At 47.8% G+C, this 20,317-nt stretch overlaps 1 protein-coding gene across 2 annotated transcripts in view; it reads right to left on the reverse strand.

Annotated features, from left to right (window-relative positions):
- Positions 1–1,005: 1,005 nt before the first annotated feature.
- The window catches only part of LOC103880025, a 49,084-nt gene continuing 29,772 nt past the window's right edge, over positions 1,006–20,317 (reverse strand). The window contains exons 2-3 of one of the 2 annotated variants that reach the window (XR_002518946.2): positions 19,102–19,164; positions 9,353–9,827 (exon numbers count right to left, since the gene is read on the reverse strand). The gene's annotated coding sequence lies outside the window, so the exon portion shown is untranslated. Of the gene's footprint in view, positions 3,153–9,352; positions 9,828–19,101; positions 19,165–20,317 lie in introns of those variants that run through there. The other variant, XR_002518945.2, reaches the window with a different exon arrangement.

Here is a 20,317-nt window from a genome sequence, read left to right on the forward strand (position 1 = left end):
CCAACACCAAGGTTCTTACAGATTTGCTGTCTGGTAGGAACAGTTTTCCTGGTTTACAGACGACCATCTTCTCCGAATCCTCCCATGGCAGAAGAGACGAGGGAGCTCTCCTGGGCCTCTTTTATTTATGTATCTTACTGTATTTTATTTATTCTTTTGAGACAGGATCTTGCTCTGTCACCCAGGTTGGAGTGCAGTGGCACCATCATAGCTCACTGCAGTCTCCATCTCCCCTGCTCAGGAGTTTCTCCCCACTCAGCCTCCTGAGTACTTGGGACTACAGGCATTCACCACCATGCCCAGCTGATATTTTTGTTTTTAGTGGAGACAAGGTCTTGCTATGTTGCCCAGGCTGGTCTCAAACTCTGTAGCTCAAGTGATCTTCCTTCCTCAGCCTCCCGAAGTACTGGGAGTACAGGGATGAGCCACTGTACCTGGCCATGGGGCCTCTTATAAGGGCCCTAATCCCACTCATGAGGACTCCACCCTCATGACCTACTCCCTTCCCAAATGCCTCAGTTCCTGGTACCATCACATTGGGGGATAGGATTTCAACACAGAATTTGCAGAGGACATAGATATTCAGTTCAGAGCTGCCTGTGGGACTGGCCGAGGCCTCACGTGTGCCTGAATCCCAGTTCACCTTCTCCCTCTGCTCAGTACTTTCCTCCTTTCATTAAAATGTTGACTCCAGAAATCCCTCTTTTTTTTTTAAATTTTACTTTACGTTTTGGGATACATGTGCTGAAAGTACAAATTTGTTACATAGGTGTACATGTGCCATGGTTTGCTGCACCCATCAACCCGTCATCTAGGTTTTAAGTTCCGCGTGCATTAGATATTTGTCCTAATGCTCTCCCTCCCCTTGCCCCCCAGCAGGCCCCCTATCCCTGCATTCTCACTTATAAGTGAGAACATGGGGTGTTTGGTTTTCTGTTCCTGTGTTAGTTTGCTGAGGATGATGGTTTCCAGCTTCATCCATGTCCCTGCAAAGGACATGAACTCATTCTTTTTTACGGCTGCACAGTATTCCATTGTGTGTATGTGCCGCATTTTCTTTATCCAGTCTATCATTGATGGACGTTTGGGTTCAGGGACCCCTCTTAAGGAGATGTCTGCACGTGAATCTACAGTGCAGAGTTTGCTTCCAGGCTCCCCTACCCTATGCCCTAATACAGTGGCCCAGGCATGCAGAGGACCTGGCTGAATGAAAATTCAATCGAGTGCTCCTGCACTCACTTCTCTGCCTGCTGCCACTGTATGGTGGACTCTGATAAAGCAGGGCCTGGCCCAGGGATTTTTATGAGATGACCTCTGAAGGAGTATCCTTGTGCAAGGCCTATTAAGAGATGGAGGGACAGCCAGGCACTACAGGTGGTATGCACCTGTAGTCCCAGGACTTTGGAAAACTGAAGCAGGAGGATCACTTGAGCCCAGGAGTTCAAGGCTGCAGTGAGCTATGATCCTGCCACTGCACTCCAGCCTGGGCAACAGAGCAAGACCTTGTCTCTAAAATAATAAAAATAGAAAAAGAGATAGAGGGTGCAGAATAGGGCTTGAGAAATACCCCAGCAGGACATGGTCTCAGGGAAAGCCTCACCTTGGATCCACAGGGAGAAGGTTCTGGAGCACAGCCTGCAACTGGTGGCAAGGCCCTGGCCTTTCATCTCAGCCAGTCACTGACTGTGGCTGCCCTGGGAGCGGGTGACAGGGACATAACTTCTCAGGCATGGCATCTCTGATAGCAGAGGCGGTTATCCAGAGAAGGGGCACCTATGAGCTATGGCCGTACTTGCTGCACTTGGAGGAGGAGGGCACTGGCTGCCAAGAGCCATCTGGAGGGGACCATACTGTTTTCCCCAATGCCGGAGAGCACGTGTGTCTCCTATGAACTGTGTCCACCCGGGCCCAGCTGACTCATCCACCCATTTCCTGTTTCCACCACTGAATCTATGTCCGCTTTTCACACCACGGATCCTTTTTTCAAGAAAGATAACTTTTACGTTTGCATGGGGCTTTTGTGTTAAAAGCCCCTTCTCATCACAATCATCTTGTTTCCTGAGCACATGGAGGGAGGTGGGACTGAGATTGCTATTCCATTTCACAAGCAGCCAGCACTGAGCCCTAAGAGAGGCAGGGTTCCACCTGAAGCCACCCAGTTAGAGGCAGAGCCGAGCTCAAACCCAACCCTCCAGTGTGTGACCTATAGCCGTGGTTCTGGAAGCCAGGCAAAGGCTCCCATAACGCTGCCACCAGGAGAGCTGCCCATGTCATAATTTGTGCAGCGTGCAGCTTGTGCAGTCGTATACCGCAGGCCTCCTCCTGTTCATACTGACTTGAGCTGGGGTCAGACCCCCGTGGTGAGCTGGATGATAAATGCTAGCATACACCAGCCACATGGCATGGGTCTACTGCATCCTTCCCTGCATCCCACTAGCCTTGTTTCTTTCTCACAGTTTCCGTTCCTCAAAACCCCAGCTCTCATTGGTTGTTGGTTTGCCAATGTGGCTCTGGTTTTAACTGGATCTGTCTACTTGAAACTGGCCCGCCACCTAGAAGTCCCCTGCCCTCTGACACTCATCTTAGCTCCCATTCCTGGAAGGACGGTGGTTCAGCTTATCTTTTGCTGCTGGGTGAGAGGTCACCGGCCAGTGTAGGGATTGTTCCACGTGGGAACAATGCAATGAAGGGCATGGCCAGGACACAGGGCAGGCGTATCTGGTACAAAAAGGTGGCCGGTGCCCTTCAGGAGGTCTGTGCATAGGACAGAATCCATGCCCTCTGTAGTACAGGGAGACCAGAGCATCATCAGTCAAGAACTTTGGGAGAAGATTCTTATGCTGATGGGAGGCTGAATGAAGGCTCCCTCCCATTCTGAATTCTGTGATTCTAGGGCCCAAACTGTACCCCTTAGAAATAAACAGAACAACAACTCACCATCTAGATAACTGGCCCATTTGGCGAAGTCTTTCCAGTCCAGCCATCCAAGAAACAGTCTGCCAACAGGCTGTAGCTAGGATTCTAGCAGGTCCCGGTGATCTACAATGGCCATGAGGGCCAGACACATGGTTTTCTATAGGATTGGAAAGAACAGCCAGGTGCATGTCACCGTCCTCTATAGTGAAGTGGGCTTTAGACTCAGGCTGATGGACCTACGTTGAAAGAGAAGAAGAAAGAAGGTTTTATTTAAAAAATAAAATAGGGCACTGGATTTTAGGTCAGAAGATCTGCACCATGGCATTGGCCAACTAGGAGGATCTCTCTAAGCTGCTGTTCTTTCGTCTGAAAAAAAAAGGGGGGCATGGTGATTCCATCTGGCGTGTCTCCCAGGTGGTTTTGGAAATCAGATTGTGTAGATGTTTGTGGAAGCTGAGTATGCCCATGGGTGCTCGGCACAATTGAGTGTGTGCACGACAGTGACAGAACTCTGGGACTGCACCTGCCCTGACCCTCTCCCGGGCTGGAGTTGAAGGAGGCCTGGGTATCACCTCTGTCCAACTCCTCACTCTTCATGTGCCCCCAGACCCTCCCTCCTGAGTGCAAGCAGGCGTCCTTCTTGTTGGAGGGAAGCCGCCCCACCACCTCTTAGCTCCACCCGCACCCCTCGGGCTTCCTGGAGTCAGTCATCCTCATTCCGCTTTTTTTCTTTTAAGGTTTGCTTCTCTTCAAATCCCCGCACAGAGTAGGGGGGAGCCCTGCATAGCTTCCACCTCTTTTATATACAGTAGCTTGTTTTATGACTTTGTTTTAAAAACTATTGGCTTAGGGTGCAATAACACAGATGTCTTTGCCTCACAAGAGAACCGTGAATTTCCACTTCTCTCTCCTTGGTGACAGCTACATTACCTTCCATGGATAGTCTTTTCTTTGGCCCTGGAATAGGGAGGAGAAAAAAAACCCGCTGTTTTCTCCTGCAATTGTCCCTTGCAATAGGGCATTCGGATCGATAGAGCTGGCGCCCACTCTCCTTCATGGGGCCTCCTACCAAGTCTTCGGGAGGCAGCCGTGTCAGCAGCCTCCTGGTGGTGGAGGAAGACTTAATGTCCCCATCCCCAAAGGAGTGCTAAAGCCATCGCAGGAGAAATATCTGTTTTCTCGCGTGTGTTCTGCAGGCGCTTCCATAAGTGGTGGCAACCCAGTGGCGGGGAAACTTTGTTGGCTGCCTCACTAAATCTTCACCTGCCTGACCCCGGCCTGACAACTTCTTCACACGCGCGGAGAACAGTCAATGCTCTGTGCGGAGCCGAGAGTTCCATCAGCCGCTCTGCAAATGTCGGAGTCCTGGTTGGATGAGAGGAAGGAGCAGGGAGGCAGATTTACACACACATCACGGCCAGGCGCGGCGAGGAGGAGGCGGCCTGTCTTGTGCTCGCATGCAGAGCTCTTCCCGCTCCTAACATGTCAGGCTGTCAGGCTGCCTCTTCCCCGTGTGGAAGCGGTTAAGGTGTGAGTTTAATTAGCATGGAACAAAATTTCTTACTATCTAATCATAACACCTTGGGCTTTTATGTTACCTGCTCTCCAACGAGCTCAGAGCATTCCAAATAAATGTGCTTCCTCATGGGGTCTCTTTGTACTCCAGACATGAGGATTGACTGCGTCCCCATTTCACAGAAAGGGACGTCAATGCAGAGAGCTATTGGTGGCTCACAAACCATGGAGGGACCTTAACGACAGCCTCCTAACTTAATAGATTTTTTTTAGTTCTGTGCAGAATCTGTGGGCTTACATTTCTTGGAAAGAAAGGTGATGGAAACCACTTAGGGGTTGCAGCCACCAGGGCCTTCAGATGATGGGTAGGTGACCTTCGTGAATGGAGTGGACCCTGTGTGAGACAACATGGAGTGGCAGGATCTGGGCAAACTGGAGAGGGCCAGCGGCCTGAAAGGGGAAGCTTAGCCCAGGTAATTACTGACATGCAAGAATGCAAACCCAGCCTTGCCAGGCCTTCTGATATTTAGATATACACATTTTGACCAAAATGAAAAGGAGAAGAAGAAGAAGAAGAAGAAGGAGAAGGAGAAGGAGAAGAAGAAGAAGGAGGAGGCGGAGGAGGAGGAGGAGGAGGAGGAGGAGAAAAAACAACTATCCCTGGGTCGCTGCTATGTCTCCTTATTGGGCATAGCCCCAAGGCCTCCAGTGTGTGACTTCTAGACTAAAGCCATGTTTAAACTAGATGGGCACGCTGGCCCTTGCTTGGCGGATGAGGGTGGGCTGCAAATGCACTGACTCGGGAATAGTTGGAGGTTATGCTGCTAGGTGAGCGGGAGAAGACAGGTCTCTGAATTGCAGAGTGGCAATGGCATGGAGAAAAGGAGGAGGAGCAGCCCAAAGAAGTGGAGGAAAAAGCACTAATGAATGTGATCCACTGAATGACGGGTGAGCTCACGATGGTTCCTGCAGGAGATTCCTGGGTCAAGAGGTTAGAGGACAGACGAGCCCAGAGACCTCCCTGTGGGATACAGGATCCAGAAAGGTGGATGATGAGGTCTCAGCCTAACGCACTCCAGGTAGCAACAGGACGGGCAGGTAGAAATGTCCCGTGTCCTGGACGTGCTCAGGCTTTGGGATTCCAGGTCAGTCCACATGATAAAAATGTGAGCATAAATAGCTACCATCTCTGTGTTGTCTCGGAATGAAAATGCTCCCCAAATAACAGATAATCCTTTAAAGAAAATACATTTAGCTTTTTATGAAAGACTTATTCCTTGGAAGGCTGGGCATGGTGGCTCACACCTGTAATCCCAACACTTTGGGAGACTGAGGTGGGCAGATTGCTTGAGGACAGGCATTCAAGACTGGCCTGAGCAACACGGCAAAACCCCATCTCTACAAAAAAAGAAAAAAAAAGAAAGAAAAAAAATTAGCCAGGTGCGGTTGCATGCACCTATAGTCTCAGCTACTCAGGAGGCTGAGGTGGTAGGGCTGCTTGAGCCCAGAAAGTTGAGGTGTCAGTGAGCTATGATTGCACCACTGTATCCCAGGCTGGATGACAGAGCCAAATCCCATCTCAAAAAAGAAAAGAAAAAAAAAAACTGTTTCAAAAAATATTTTTTAAAAAAGCTGGCTCCCTGGGCTTTCTTTTTATTTCGTTTAACACAAATGACACAGGTGTGTGAATTGCTGTTTGAGAGCCTCTGCTCTGGCTCACAAGAAGAAACTGGGTAGAGTTTGGCCGTAGTCACGAGAGGGAAGATGGGAAATTTAGAATGACACAGGAGCCCCCCAGCACCACTCAGCCTGGGGGAGAGAAGCAAAAATCAGGAGGCTAGGTTTTAAGACCTGGAGGGTGTTCTCAGTCAAGGCTAGAAGAAAGAGAGCAGGAGACAAAGAGAAAGGGGTGAGTGTCAGGGTTGCAGGGGAGCATGACCATCTCAAGTGAGATGCGTTCGGAGGGCTGAGGTGGCCTGGTTGACTCCATGGGCATCTCAGACTTCCAACTTGATTCAAAATCACTGGAGCCCCACCCTTTTCACTTTAAGAGCCCAGACACAGGCTCCTGCATCCCTACCGAGCACAAAAGCACACATCCGAAATTCCAGGAACAATCACAGCTGCCTCTGGACACCTAGAACAGGCAGGTAAGCTCAGCCAGGCAGCTGCTTGGGGCTGCACCAGTCTCCCTGCTGCCCAGGGACTACCCCAGCAATGGCTCCACACAATCCATAATCCAAGAAGGCCGCTGAGCAGGCGCCTTTGGGAACCATTGTCTGTCCCTGCATTGGGCCCTTGTGCTGACGTTGATGAAGCTTCTCCAGGCGCTTGGGCAAGAAGCTTTTCCTGGGATGAGGATTAACCACGGCTATTAGTGTTTGTGAGAGGGGAAGTCTCCTCTTCCTTCATCAGAAGTGCGTGCTTCCTGGGGATTATGAGTTAATGTATCTGGAATGGCGTCCGCCTGTCCAGGTTTTGTGGTCTCCTTGGAAGTCATATTCCAGGGCTCCCACGGGCCACCTGGCTGCAGTTCCACTTGGATCAGGGTTTGCCATTAAATGCAGTGAGGAGCTCAGGCCATTTATCACAGTGAATCTCGTGCCTGAATCTGGGAGGAAACGGTCAGTGCTCCAAATCAGAGCTGAGTTCCCTGCCAGGAACTAGGTAGGGCCAGCAGTGCTGGATTTCTGGGACGCACTGAGTTGTCTGTTTGCAAAAATGGTACCATTCATCTAGCCTTTCCTTTGTGTGTCGTCCATGAGGCAATGAATTCCACGGATTACACATCCATTCATTCACTCATGAAATGTTCCCTGAACTCTCACTGTGTACCAGGCCTTATTCTAGGTGCTGTCAAGAGATAAGATTCCTGTTTCATACTCCAGGGGAAAAGAGAGACATAAACAAAAGCCTGAGTAACTTGAGAAAGTAATGAATGCTCAAAAGAAAATGTAAAAGAGGTTACTATGATAGACAGATATTTAAAAGAGGGCTACTTTAGACAGAGTGGTGAGGGAAGGGACTGCTCAAGGCGGTGGTATCTAAGTGGATCTGAATCCAGTCAGAGCTGAGGGTCAGCAAGATTATCCCAGGCAGAGATAACAGCAAGTGCCAGGACTCTGGGACCGGAGTAAGCATGGCATATTTGAGAAACAGAAAGTTCACTGTGGCTGAAACCAAGTGAGCAAGGCAGGACCAGTGGACAATGAAGTTGGAAGGGAGAGGCAGAAAAAATGAAGCCTTATAGGCTGTCGTGGGAATTTGAGATTATACCTTAGTTGCCAGGGAAACCACTGAAGAGTTTAAGCAGAGATGTGCTGTGTGGGTCAGCATAGGAGAAGTTGTGCTGCAGTAACAAACAACTATATGAATTCATGAACTTAGAACAATTTCTCCATCTTGGCAGGGCAGGGTTGGATGGAGTTGGAAATCTGTTCCTCATGGTTTCATCAGAAATCTCAGATTGACAGGCAATCTGCCTCCTGGAATGTTGTTAGTCCCCATGACTTGAAGAAGGGCAGGTCACACTCTTTCAAAGGTATCCACCATGGGAACAACACAGGTAATGTCTGTCCCGTTTCCTTGGCAAACCTAGCCATTCATGCTTGCCTTTCTTCAGGAATACTTGTTGCTGGCACTAATGGCTATTACATAGGGCATGTGTTGGTAGAAGGAGAGCCTAGGGACCCAGCAATAGTCCCTGTCACCCCAGCATTCATGGGCCTGTGTTCCACCATTGAACCACTTAGAAACATCATCCCCTCAATAAGACCAATCCAGGTGTGGAGTTTGATTGCTGATGTGGTACTAGAAATTGCAGTTGTTGCTCTGACCTTTTTCAAAATAACCGGGAAGGAGCTCCAGGAATGCAGTTTTTTGGGAGTACAAATGCAATACTGCAAAATACAATGACCCCTGAGCTGCTGCTGGCCATCTCCATGCCTGTGAGCACTCAATGCCACCCACCTCTGCAGCAACCTGGGAAAGACACTTCCTGGCTTGGGTAACCCTCACCATAAAAGCACCAGATGTCCCCACCTTCATGGAAAAGCCTGGGATGGCCCAATGTCCCAGCAAGGCCCCCAAAATTCTCCTTTGCTGTTGTTGACTCGAATCTCTGGTGGCTTTAAATCCTGCAGGGCTGTAGCTACTGTGATCTTTACCATGTGGATGTCCCCACTGCTGGGTCTTCCCTCTGTTTCCCTGATGTCTCCTTCTGCAGCCTTGGCCTGCCTGCAGCGAGTGGCCTCCTTATGAATTACAACCTCCTGACCATGACAGGTCCTCTGCAGAACTCTGGATGCCACCAGAGCATCAAGGATCATTGTCCTCCAGTGTGACCACTCATTGACTGAGCTCCAAAGAGAGTGGCCTTTTCCCAGGCAGGACAGGGGCCCTCCACAGTGACCATCAGACACAATTCTGTCCTTCTGCAATGTGACTTCCTGGCTCACCTCAAGTTCTGCTAAGAGGTGCAGGGGTGCCCTGCCTGGACCACCTGCCTTAGGCAATCCCTTTGTCCTCCCATACATCTTTCTTGACATCCTTACACTACTGCCAGGACAGAAAGCCATTCCCAAGTCTCATCCACAGCCTCTCTCCTGGCCACCCTGAGCAGTATAGACCTGTCCCTCGGGTCGGAATATGCTCGCAGGGTGTTTGTTTCTGGCCTGCCTGGCCGTGCTCTCCCTTTGCTCTCTGGCTATGGCTTTTGTTTTGTTTTATTTTGTTTGGGACCATCTCTCATTCTGTTGCCCAGGCTGGAGTGCAGTGGTGTGATCTCAGCTCATTACAACCTCTACCTCTTGGGTTCAAGCAATTCTCCTGCCTCAGCCTCCTGAGGAACTGGGATTACAGGCACACACCACCCCACCTGGCTAATTTTTTGTACTTTTAGTAGAGATGGGGTTTCATCATGTTGGCCAACCTGCTCTCAAACTCCTGACCTCAAGTGATCCACCCACCTAGGCCTCCCAAAGTGCTGGGGTTACAGGCATGAGCCACCATGCCTGGTTGCTCTCTGGCCATGGTTTTTGTCTCCTGGACCAAAGGCAGCACTTTGACTCCTCTCTTTCTTGCTTCCTTGTAGCCTGAGGACACTACTGAGCAGTCAGTAAGAACTCACGAAAGCCTCACTGGTTTCAATTGAGTTTTGTGAAAGTGCAAAATTTTCACAAAGTTGGGTCTACAGTGCAGTGTTGATGGGAGAGAAAGATGGTCACCTGCAAGGCATAGGCCAAAAAGGTGCTCTCAGATCAACCCTCGACTGGGAGACAGCATCAGTGGCTCTACTCGGCTCCATATGCTGCATGACCCTGAGCCATTCCTTTCCCCTCTCCAGGCCTCTGCTCCCCTTCTGATCAATGAAGAAGAAGGGCTTCCGGGTTGGACGTCTGAGTTTGTAGAATGCCGGTTGTTCAAGTAGAATATATAAAAATGGCCAAAGAAAAATGAAAAAATGCTAACCTCACTAAACTCACTAATGATCAGGGAAATGTAAATCAAAACCACAATGTGATATCACCTTACTCCTGCAAGAATGGCCATAATCAAACAGCAAGAAATAATAGATGTTGGCGTGGATACAGTGAACAGGGAACACTTCTACCCTGCTGGTGGGAATGTAAACTAGTACAGCCAGTATGGAAAATAGTGTGGAGATTCCTTAAAGAACTAGAAGTAGAACTGCCATTTGATCCAGCAATCCCACTAGTGGGTAACTACCCAGAGGAAAAGAAGTCATTATACGAAAAAGATACTTGCACGTACATGTTTGTTTACAACAGCACAATTCTCAATCGCAAAATGTAAAACTAACACAAATGCCCAACAATTTTTAACAAGTGGATAGAGAAACTAACCTGTGGTACACATGTATGATGGAATACTACTCAGTCATAAAAAGGAATGAATCAATGACATTTGCAGCAACCTGGATGTGATTGGAGACTAGTATTCTGAGTAAAGTAACTCAGGAATGGAAAACCAAACATCGTGTGTTCTCACTCATAAGTGAAAGCTAAGATATGAGGATGCAAAGGAATAAGAACGACACAATGGACTTCAGGGACTCAGGGGGAAAGGGTGGGATGGAGGTGAAGGATAAAAGACTACAAATTGGGTGCAGTGTATACTGCTTGGGTGATGGGTGCACAGATCACTATTAAAGAACTTACTCAAGTAACCAAATACCACCTGTTCCCCAATAACCTATGGAAATAGAATTAAAAGAAAAAAAAAGTAGAATAACCTTAAATTTGACACTTGACTCCCTCCTAAGCCAGGCAAGATCAGTGTGTTGGGGGTTACAGAAGGCATGACTAGAAGAATTCACATGGGTTGCAGTCTTCATTCCTTACTCCCTTTTCCCATCAAGCCAAATAGCTCTCTGGCTACCATGGCTGTGCCACTCCGATCATCTTCACTGTCAACCCTATATGGTGGCCGCTGGGAGGGGCTGCGTAGACCTCCTTTTGGGACTCATTCTCCTCTCTGCTGGGAGAGCCCCTGACAGCCCTCAGCTGCCAGTCCCTTTCAGGATTGCCTTGGCTGAAGACCACTGCCTCGCCCAAGCTCTACGGCTGTCCCAGGTAATGGTGCCTAGTGTTGATTGATGGGGACAGGGTGTGTAGAGGCCCAGTCAGCACTCTCTCCCTTGAGCTGGGCAGCTCTGAAGGCTCATCCCATCTTCAGGACTCTCTGCCGGGCTGGTTGCAGCGTTTGGCAGAGACTTCATGGCAGCCTGACTTCCTCCTCTGCTCAATCCTATTTCCTTCCTTGTCATAGATGGGATCTCAGAAGCACTCATTAGCAAACTCCTGCACACTAATCTCCTTCCCAAGAGTCTACTTCCCAGGAAACCCAGCCTATGTGCCCCACAAGTGGCCTGCAAAGAGAGAAGAGACTGGGGAAGGGAAGAGAGGTGAGAAGAATCACACACACACACACTGAGGACAGGCACCTTCGCCTCCTTCCACCTCCCCAGCCATCCTGGCCAGCATTCCAGCCCTGACTTCGCTCCAGGGAAAGCCCTCGGGCATGAGTTCTGCTCTCCAGTGCTGTCTGCAAGCTTGGGTTAAGATGAGCAAGTCTGCTCTTCCTGAGTTTTACAAGTGGTTGAGTAAACAGCCTTTACTTTGATCAGGCATGTGGCATCTTAAACAAAGGCATGTATCTGCTCTTTTTATCTAATATGGATTATGTGATCTGACAGTGCCAGGGTGGACACCAGGGGTCATTCCCACTGCATCCAGCAGCCTTGTGGCCCTGAGGCCCAGAAAGGTGACAGGACAGCCAGAGATCTCAGCCTGTTGGCCAAGACTGCATCCTTTTCCTTCACAACTTTTCCCCCTGCAACCCCTGAACCTCTTATAGACCATCTTTTCAGTTTCTTTTGGCTTCTCTGGTCCTGAAGATGCAGAGAGGCCTTGCCTACTTGTCAGAAGTGTTTCCTGAGTACCCGCTTGGAGTCAGGCACTGTGCTGGACACAGAAGATTCAAAGAAGACCGGAAACATTGTCCCGGTGTTGACGCACACGATCCTATGCAGAGACAGATGAACCAGCTGAGAGGGAGGCCACTGAGAAGTGACTGGAGACCCAGAGGAGGGGACTCCCACCAAGTAGGAGTACATCGCACCAATGCTGGGGGCAGCAAAGCCTTCTGGAGAAGGTAGCATTTGGGCTGGGCCTGGAAGGAGAGTGAGTTTCCTGGGAGTTCACCAACTGTCCCGAGTTGCCAAAAGCCCCAGGGGCTCTTTCAAGTGCTGCTAATCAAGGCTTGCTGATCTGGGTCTCTCCTGGGCAAAGCAGCATCCCCTTATGCCTAGACCTAAGCCCTTCGCCTGACACCTGTCCTGGCTTCATTTTAGCCATATCCAGAAACCTGCCGTCAGGTGAGCTCTTGGGGCCAGAGAGGAGAATGGATCTGTGGCAGCTGCTGAGAGTCGAGGGAGCCACAAGGGCCCAACATATTCATGAGGAAAGATCTCTGCCCTTCTATTGGGAGGCCCTGAAGGTCCAGTCTTGGAACTCGAACTCCAGATAAGACTCCCTGGTAAAGACAGAGTGTGGCTGCCCTGTTTCAGACAGCAAGAAGAGGGGCTGGGCAGGGCTTTTACCTGGGGTTCAACAACCCCACCTTGGCCAGAGCCTCCCAGCCGACCATCTCAGAGGCTACAAGCAAATCTCAAATCTCCCTTCTACCCTGGGCCTCCGCGTCTCAACTGTAAAACGTAAGCCTTGATCCAGAAAAGCTTCCTGTTTGTTTTGTTTTGTTTTTTATTTTGATGTAGAGCCTGTTTCAGTAAACAATGCATAGCACACATTTAGTGTTCCCTACCCTGTGTCCAGCAGTGGGTATGAAAGGGTGCTCCAGTTCCAGTCTTTGTCCCTGTGGGGCTTATGCTGATTCATTCATTTCTCCATTCTCTCTTCCACTCATCAGTTCCCTCCACAGTTGTCTGACACGTGCCAGGCTCTGTTCTAGGAGCTGAGGATACAGTGGTGAGCAAAATGTGCAGGTCCCCACCTTCACATGCCGATAGAGTGAGGAAGAAACTCAGAGAACAAACAAATGAAGTGAAATCTCCATGCCCTTCCTCCCCCAACCCCAAGAGTCGCTGCAGGAGCTAATGAGGACGCTATCTCCGCACTCCCCAAGGAGGCCAGATGCTTTAATTGAACTTAACTTTCTCTTAAGTTTAATAGGAAAAAATAGTTTGTTTTTAATTATAAAGAGATAATGAATCCTGAATACGCCTCTTCAAAGAATGCTGCCCTTCCCCACAGATACTGATCTGTTCTGACCCCTGTTTTAGACTCATGTTGGTAAATGGACAACGATTCCGTGCTATCAAGGAGAAACCAAGGCAGTCAGGCAGGGAACTCCCCCATGGCTGACGTCTTGTTGGATATGCTGCCAAAGCCCATCTCTGGGCAGCTTTGGAAGGTGGGGGGTGGGGGAATAACCCCCACCCTTCACTTTTGAGCTGGTCTCTTCCTTTCCACTTTGAGCTGGTCTCTTCCTTTCCACTCTGATGCCCTGTCTCTCCCTGAGGAGGTCAGGGAAGGGTGGGGCCGTGTGTAGGGAATCTTGAAGTGATGTGGTCAGTTCAACGAAGTGGGTGGTCTGGACTGGCGCAGCTAATGAACATTTTTGTCTTGTTTGGTTTCTCCGTGCTTCTGTTTATTTTTGCCTAATAGAACAGGCTGACTTTTGATGCCGTCCAACAACTGACTTTCTCTCTTTTTCCATCCAGCTTTACTTTGCCCTGCACTGGAAATTATTTCTGTTTTTTTCCCTCTACAGGTTCTAGGGTTTCAGGAACTGCTCAACTGAAAATAATTCTAGCTGAGAGGACTTCTCCAGAATACCAGGGGTGGGTTCCAACATGTGCGAGGGGCGGTAGCCCTAGGGCACAGCCCAGCTGGGCCTGTTGCAGGGCCAAGCATCTGCTAGGAGATTGAAATCACCAGCTACTTAGAGTCGTGCAGAAGAAATAACCCTAGGTGCTTGTAAGTTTTAATTTGGGAATATAGAGATACTTTCATTGACCCAGATGTCGTAGAAAATTAGATAAAATCCAAAAGATGTGTAGATAATAAATTTAATTCCAAACTTTAGAGTCTAAGACACAGACTGATTTTCAGGCAAAGAAATGAAAAGGCACCTCCAGGTCTGTCCCTGTGGATACTGATGACTAAGACATCTGACCAACTCGACTGACACCTCCAGAGAAACTATTTGGGCAAGGCGTGGTGCTTGGCAGGGCTCCAGCAATGAACACAACAAAGCTTCAACCCGACACAGAGTACTGTCTTCTTGGAGTGGGGCCTGATGTGGCACAGACATGTCATCAAGGCCATGTGATGTGAGCTGCCACGTCCGGCTCTCATGCCAGTAACAGAAACCCAGGCCCCAATCTCTGGGTTGGGAGGTTGGAAGGTGGGGACAGACATTAGGGAGGGCTACACAGAGGAAGCAACAGTGAAGCTTAAACCCGAGGAGTAAAAGGGTAGGCAGCAGTGTTCTAGGTAGAGGAAATATCATGGACAAAGGCCTGGAGATAAGAGAAAAATCAGAACTTCAAGAAACTGAATGAATTCAATGTTTCTGGATTAGAACCTGTGATGTGGGTGGGCAAATGAGGACCCACCCTAGGCTGATGTGTCGTCATAAAGGTTCTTGTAAACTGTGTCAAGGATGACACTGCTGCAGTCTGCAGCAGGGTCTCAGCGTGCAAGCGACAAGGTCAAATTTTGCTTAAGCCCAGGAGTTCAAGACCAGCCTGGGCATCTTAGCGAGACCCTGTCTTTACAAAAAATTTTAAAAATTATCCAGGCATGGTGGGGCATACCTGTAGTCCTAGCTACTCAGAAGGCTGAGGTGGGAGAATTGCTTGAGCCTAGGAGGTCAAGCCTGCAGTGAGCCATGATTGCACTACTGCATTCCAGCCTAGGCAACAGAGCAATACTCTATTTCTAAATAAATAAATAAATAAATAAATAAAATTGCATTGAGAAAAAGGATGCTGGCTGCAGTGTGGAATATGTTGGGTATAGTGAAGGATGGCAAGATGGAAGCTGTTGTATTAATCAAATGAGAGAGAGTGGTGGTGGTGAATCAGGGTCATGGCAGTGGGAACAGCAAGAATGGACAGATGGGGGAATCAATATAATTTGGTGATTGATTAGACAATGGCTGTATTGGAGAGGAAGAAACCCAGGATGACCTCTTGTCATTCATCTCTAGAAAAGAACCGAAGTCCATTGAAGATGGGGAGAGAGATGGCAGGTTAGCTTTGGAGATACACATAAGATATCCGAGAGTAGATGCCCAAAAAGTTTAAGCTTAAAGTTATTTGAAGCCCAAAAGGAGAAGCCAAGCTTGGCTATAGAGTATGTAGGGTAAAGAGAAAAAATACAATAAAACCCCAAGGAAATGGCATATTATATGGAGAGAGAGAGAGAGAGAGAGAGAGGAGATCATGAGAAGTCTCTGAAGGAGCCCAAAAAGGAATGGCCAGAAAAAGGTAGCAAAGAAAGAATCCAGGGAGGCTGTGGTGTCTCATAAGTCAAATTTTCAAGAGGCAGTTACGCCCTCATGATCGCAGAAAAATAAAACAGGTTAGCTGAAAATCGAAAAGTGCTATCTGTCTGCAAGCATTTAAGCAGTCTTGGTGAGAGATGGAGAGCTCCAAAGTCAAACAGCAGTATGTTAAAGAGGGAATGGAGCTATGAGAAATGGGTCCAGCAAGAGATGATAACTCTTTAGAAACTTGCTGGTTGTGAGAACAAAAAGGTCTTTAGGACTGTAGGAGATCTCTTTCTTCATAAGGATGGGAGATGTTTAAGTATGCTTAATTGTTGGAAGGAATAAGCAAAGAGAGAGAAAAAGTGAGAGATGATACAATCTAGAAGAAAGCTGTGCACGGTGGCTCACGCCTGTAATCCCAGCACTTTGGGAGGCCCAGACAGGTGGATCATCTGAGGATGGGAGTTCAAGACTAGCCTGGGCAACATGGTGAAGCTTCGACTCTACTACAAATACAAAAATCAACTGGGTGTGGTGGTGCATTCCCGTAATCCCAGCTACTTGGGAGGCTGAGGCAGGAGAATCGCTTGAACTCAGGAAGTGGACTTAGCAGTGAGCTGAGATCACGCCACTGCATTCCAGCCTGGGTAACAGAGTAAGATTCTCTCTCTCTCTCTCTCTCTCTCTCTCTCTCTCTCTCCATACAATATGTCATTTCCTTGGAATTTTATTGTATTTTTTCTCTTTACCCTACATACTCTGTAGGCATATCTATATCTATATCTATATCTATATGGAGAGAGAGAGAGAGAGTTCTCATGATTCCTGGTGAATGGCAATAATCCCCATATATATATGAAGGAATAAATCCACTCAGCCATGGTGCTCAGGAGGCAGGAATGGGAAGACTGGAGCAGAGGGAAATTGAGACGCCCTACCTCCAACACCAGGGTACAGGATTTCGGCTGAGAGGGGAGAGAAGGAGGAAGATGAGGGAGGTAGGTAGGGGTAGCAGACCTACTTCCAACATGGGGACAGGCTTCCCACAAAGAGGGGAGAGAAGGAGAAGGGTGAAGGAGGGAGGTGGCAGTAGAAGACTGGAAAACCATTGAGGAGTTTTGGGATAATCACTCAGAGGATTGATTGTCCTGGGGAGAAATCTTGCAGGAGTGGTCATCAGTGCAGAAGACTCATCAGCACCTAAAGAACTTGTGTTTGTGGTGCCTCCAGTTTGCAAACTTTGCAAAGTTTGTGTGATGTTTCTCCAGTGGTCCTTGCCAATTCAGAGTGAAAATAGAGGTGGGGGATGAAGAGACTGCTTCAGGAATAAGAATTTGCCTGGGTGAGGCATAAACAAGCAAAAGAGAAGTGTCATAGAGGAGACTCAGGTGTATGAGAATGGTTGAAACAGAAGACCATGGAGAAGAGATGGAGAAACAAAGGGAGAAGGCACTGCTCAGAAGGTAAATAGTATTGGCATCTGTATTAGTTCGTTTTCACACTGCTGTAAAGAAATACCCAAGACTGGGTAATTTATAAAGGAAAGAGGTGATAGGGTTTGGGTGTGTTTCTACCCAAATCTCGTCTTGAACTGTAGTTCCCATAATCCCCACATGTCATGGGAGGGACTCAATGGGAGGTAATTGAATCATGGGGGCAGTTACCTCCATGCTGTTCTTATGATAGTGAGTGAGTTCTCATGAGATCTGATGGTTGTATAACCATCTTCACTCTCTTCACTCTGCACTTCTCCTTGCTGCCACCATGCGAAGAAGGACATGTCTGCTTCCATTTCTGCCATTATTGTAAGTTTCCTGAGGCCTCCCAAGCCCTGCAGAACTGTGAGTCAATTAAACCTCTTTCCTTAATAAATTTCCCAGTCTCGGGTATGTCCTTATAGCAGCATGAGAACAGACTAATACAAGAGGCTTAATTGACTTACAGTTCCATATGGCTGGGGAGGCCTCAGGAAACTTACAATCATGGCAGAAGGTAAAGGGGGAGCAAGGCACCTTCTTCACAAGGCAGCAAGAGAGACAGCAAGCGAGTGAAGAGGGAAGAGCCCCTTATAAAACCATCAGATCTGGTGAGAGCTCCCTCACTATCATGAGAACAGCATGGGAGAAACCTCCCACATGATCCAATTACCTCCCTCCAGGTCCCTCCCTTGACACCTTGGGATGACAGGTCAAAATTTGGGTGAGACTACAAACCATATCAGCATCTGAGACCCAGAAGTCTCAAAAAAATAGAAGTAAATGTACAAAAATCAGTAAATCTTTAAGGGAGCTAGGACAAGACATTGGATCTGAGAATGAGATGGTTCTAGTAGTTAAGACTTGAGAGAGTTGTAGTTTTGGGGAGAAGGTATGGTGCATCTAGGGACGCAGATGGCCCAGCACCTGGTTGGCTGGCTAAAGTAGGGTGAGGTCACTGAGATGGGCAAGTGGATCAGCCATCTGTAACGCAACAGTGATGGGCTACAGATCATCCTTGTTAAAGCTGAGTTCACCCTTCATAATGACAATATTTGGCGATAAAGGAGGATGTTGACCCAGTTCTCATGATTCCTGGTGAATGACAAAAGTGCCCAGGAGATTGGTAAATGCTGGGGATCATAAGAAGTAGAGGGTAGCAGAGCCAGATGGTGCTAATCTAAAAGGTGCAGAGGCAGAAGTAGAAATAGTTCTCAAAAGGCTTGGGATACAAAGAAGACACAAACTCCTGATCCTGACATGCCACCCTTGAGGGCTGCAGGGAAAGTTTCTTCCTAAAGTGTATCACCAAGACCACAGCATTCACTGTGACAGAACAGGGACATTGAAGATATAAGGTGTATTTAAGGAGGTTTGTTTATCAAGAAACGTGGCTTCCATAGATCAGTTTAGAAGGGAGAGGAGCACAAGGTATGTGCTCAGAGAAAAGCAAGCTCTGTATAACATAGGAATAGAAGACGACTAGAGGTCAAAGACAGCAGGAAGGGGAGGACAGTGAAGTCAGCCTGTACTAGAGAGATACTAGTGAGTGGAGGAAGAGCACCTTTGCCCTCAAGGGCCAGCCAGCAGGCGGCAGGATTCATTGATCCATTGGATTCTATCAAGTGTTGGAAACACTTATTGAATCCATCCCTATTGTCTTCAGAGGCATCTAACCTGATATGCCCCACTCCTGTGGGGGTCCTCAGGGCCAGCCAGGTGTCCATACCCATGGTGGGCCTGGTGCTGGTCTCAGAATTTCAAAACTCCCACTACTGCTTCTTCTGTGAAGCTCCTACTTCATTACTGTCAATCTTAGTCTCTCCTGGAAAATTCATTCCACCTCACATAATGAATAAATGATTCTTTTCTTAAATTAGGATTCAATGGAGTAATTGTAAAATTGGTATTTTGCTCAAAAACCCTTTCTTGGAGCTTACAAAAATGACATTAGAGAGAAACTTTCTCAGCGGTGATTTTTATAAAATGTAGCATATTAAACTGTATTTAAATACATTGAACATACATAAATTATCACAAGCAAAAAAAAAAAAGACAATTATTATGTTTCCAAAAGATTTCAGTGGCTTTCACATGAGTAAGACCTAATGACTCTGTCTATTAAAACGACTAATGTTTAGAAAACTGTTTTGTGTACCTTAGGATAGGACATCTCAGCTCTCAGGAAACAGACCAGCCTGCAGGACATACATTCCATGTCCTGGGTGTTGAGAATTGAAAAACAAACAGACAAACACACAAACAAAACACAGTTTTAAAATTATCACAGCTTTTCTAAAATTTACATAATTTTCAAGGGCATAGACCCTAATTTATTGAATCTTTTTGCTCCTAAACTAGTATCCAGTGCAAAATAGTCCTGCCAATGTACTTGATAAACTGAACTAAACTCAATTCTCAAGTAGCCAAATTGGAATTCAGTGCAAAAAAGTCATTAGAGTAACTCTTGGGAAAAGGGTGACTTAAGACCAGTATGGATACATAAAATCTGCTTATGGCTATGGTTAAGAATGCAAGGCTTTTTCACTCTCCTCCATATCCACCATGGGGACATCCTGGAGTACCCTGAGAGGGGCTTATCTTGAGATAGATAGCATTTTCCACACTCTCCCTCTGCTCTCTCCCTCTGACCCTCTTGTTCATGCATTGGGCTCATGCCATGCTGCTGCATGCAAAGTACACTGATAATGGATAAATGGATTGATGGACAGACGGATGGATGGATGGATGGATGGATGGATGAATGAGTAAATGGATGGATGAATGAGTGGATGGATGGGTGGATGGGTAGATGGATGGATGGATGAATGGATAGATGGATGGGTGGATAGATGGATGGATGGGTGGATGGGTAGATGGATGGATGGATAGGTGGATGGATGGAGGGATGGATAATGGGTGCATGGATGGGTGGATGGGTGGATGAATGGATAGATGGGTTGGTGGATAAACTGGTGGATGGATGAAAGGATGAATTGGTGGATAGGTGCACGGATGGATGGAAGGATGGATGTGTAGTAAATGAAAGGAAAGAAGAAATTCACCCCTGAAATACTCTCACTCCTAGGTTCAACATCAGTCTGTAATAACCAAGAGAACATGCTGATAGGTCCCTGAGAGGCAGTATCCCAATGTGAAGCCACCACCACCAACTCCCTACTGGCCCCAGGTTAGAAAGACATGGACTTGTCAGTACAACAGATCCAGGATGAGAAGGAAGAAGGGCCTTCCCCTTCTGCATCCACAGTATGGATGCAGAGAACCCAGATTTGTTTGGCAAATCTTAGAGTCTAGAACTGAAACCCAGGTGGTGAAGCCTTCCAGTGGTACCAATCTTCCTATGCTCCCTCCTT

Source organism: Papio anubis, chromosome 20, assembly GCF_008728515.1.
Source record: "Papio anubis isolate 15944 chromosome 20, Panubis1.0, whole genome shotgun sequence".
Lineage (NCBI taxonomy): Eukaryota > Metazoa > Chordata > Mammalia > Primates > Cercopithecidae > Papio > Papio anubis.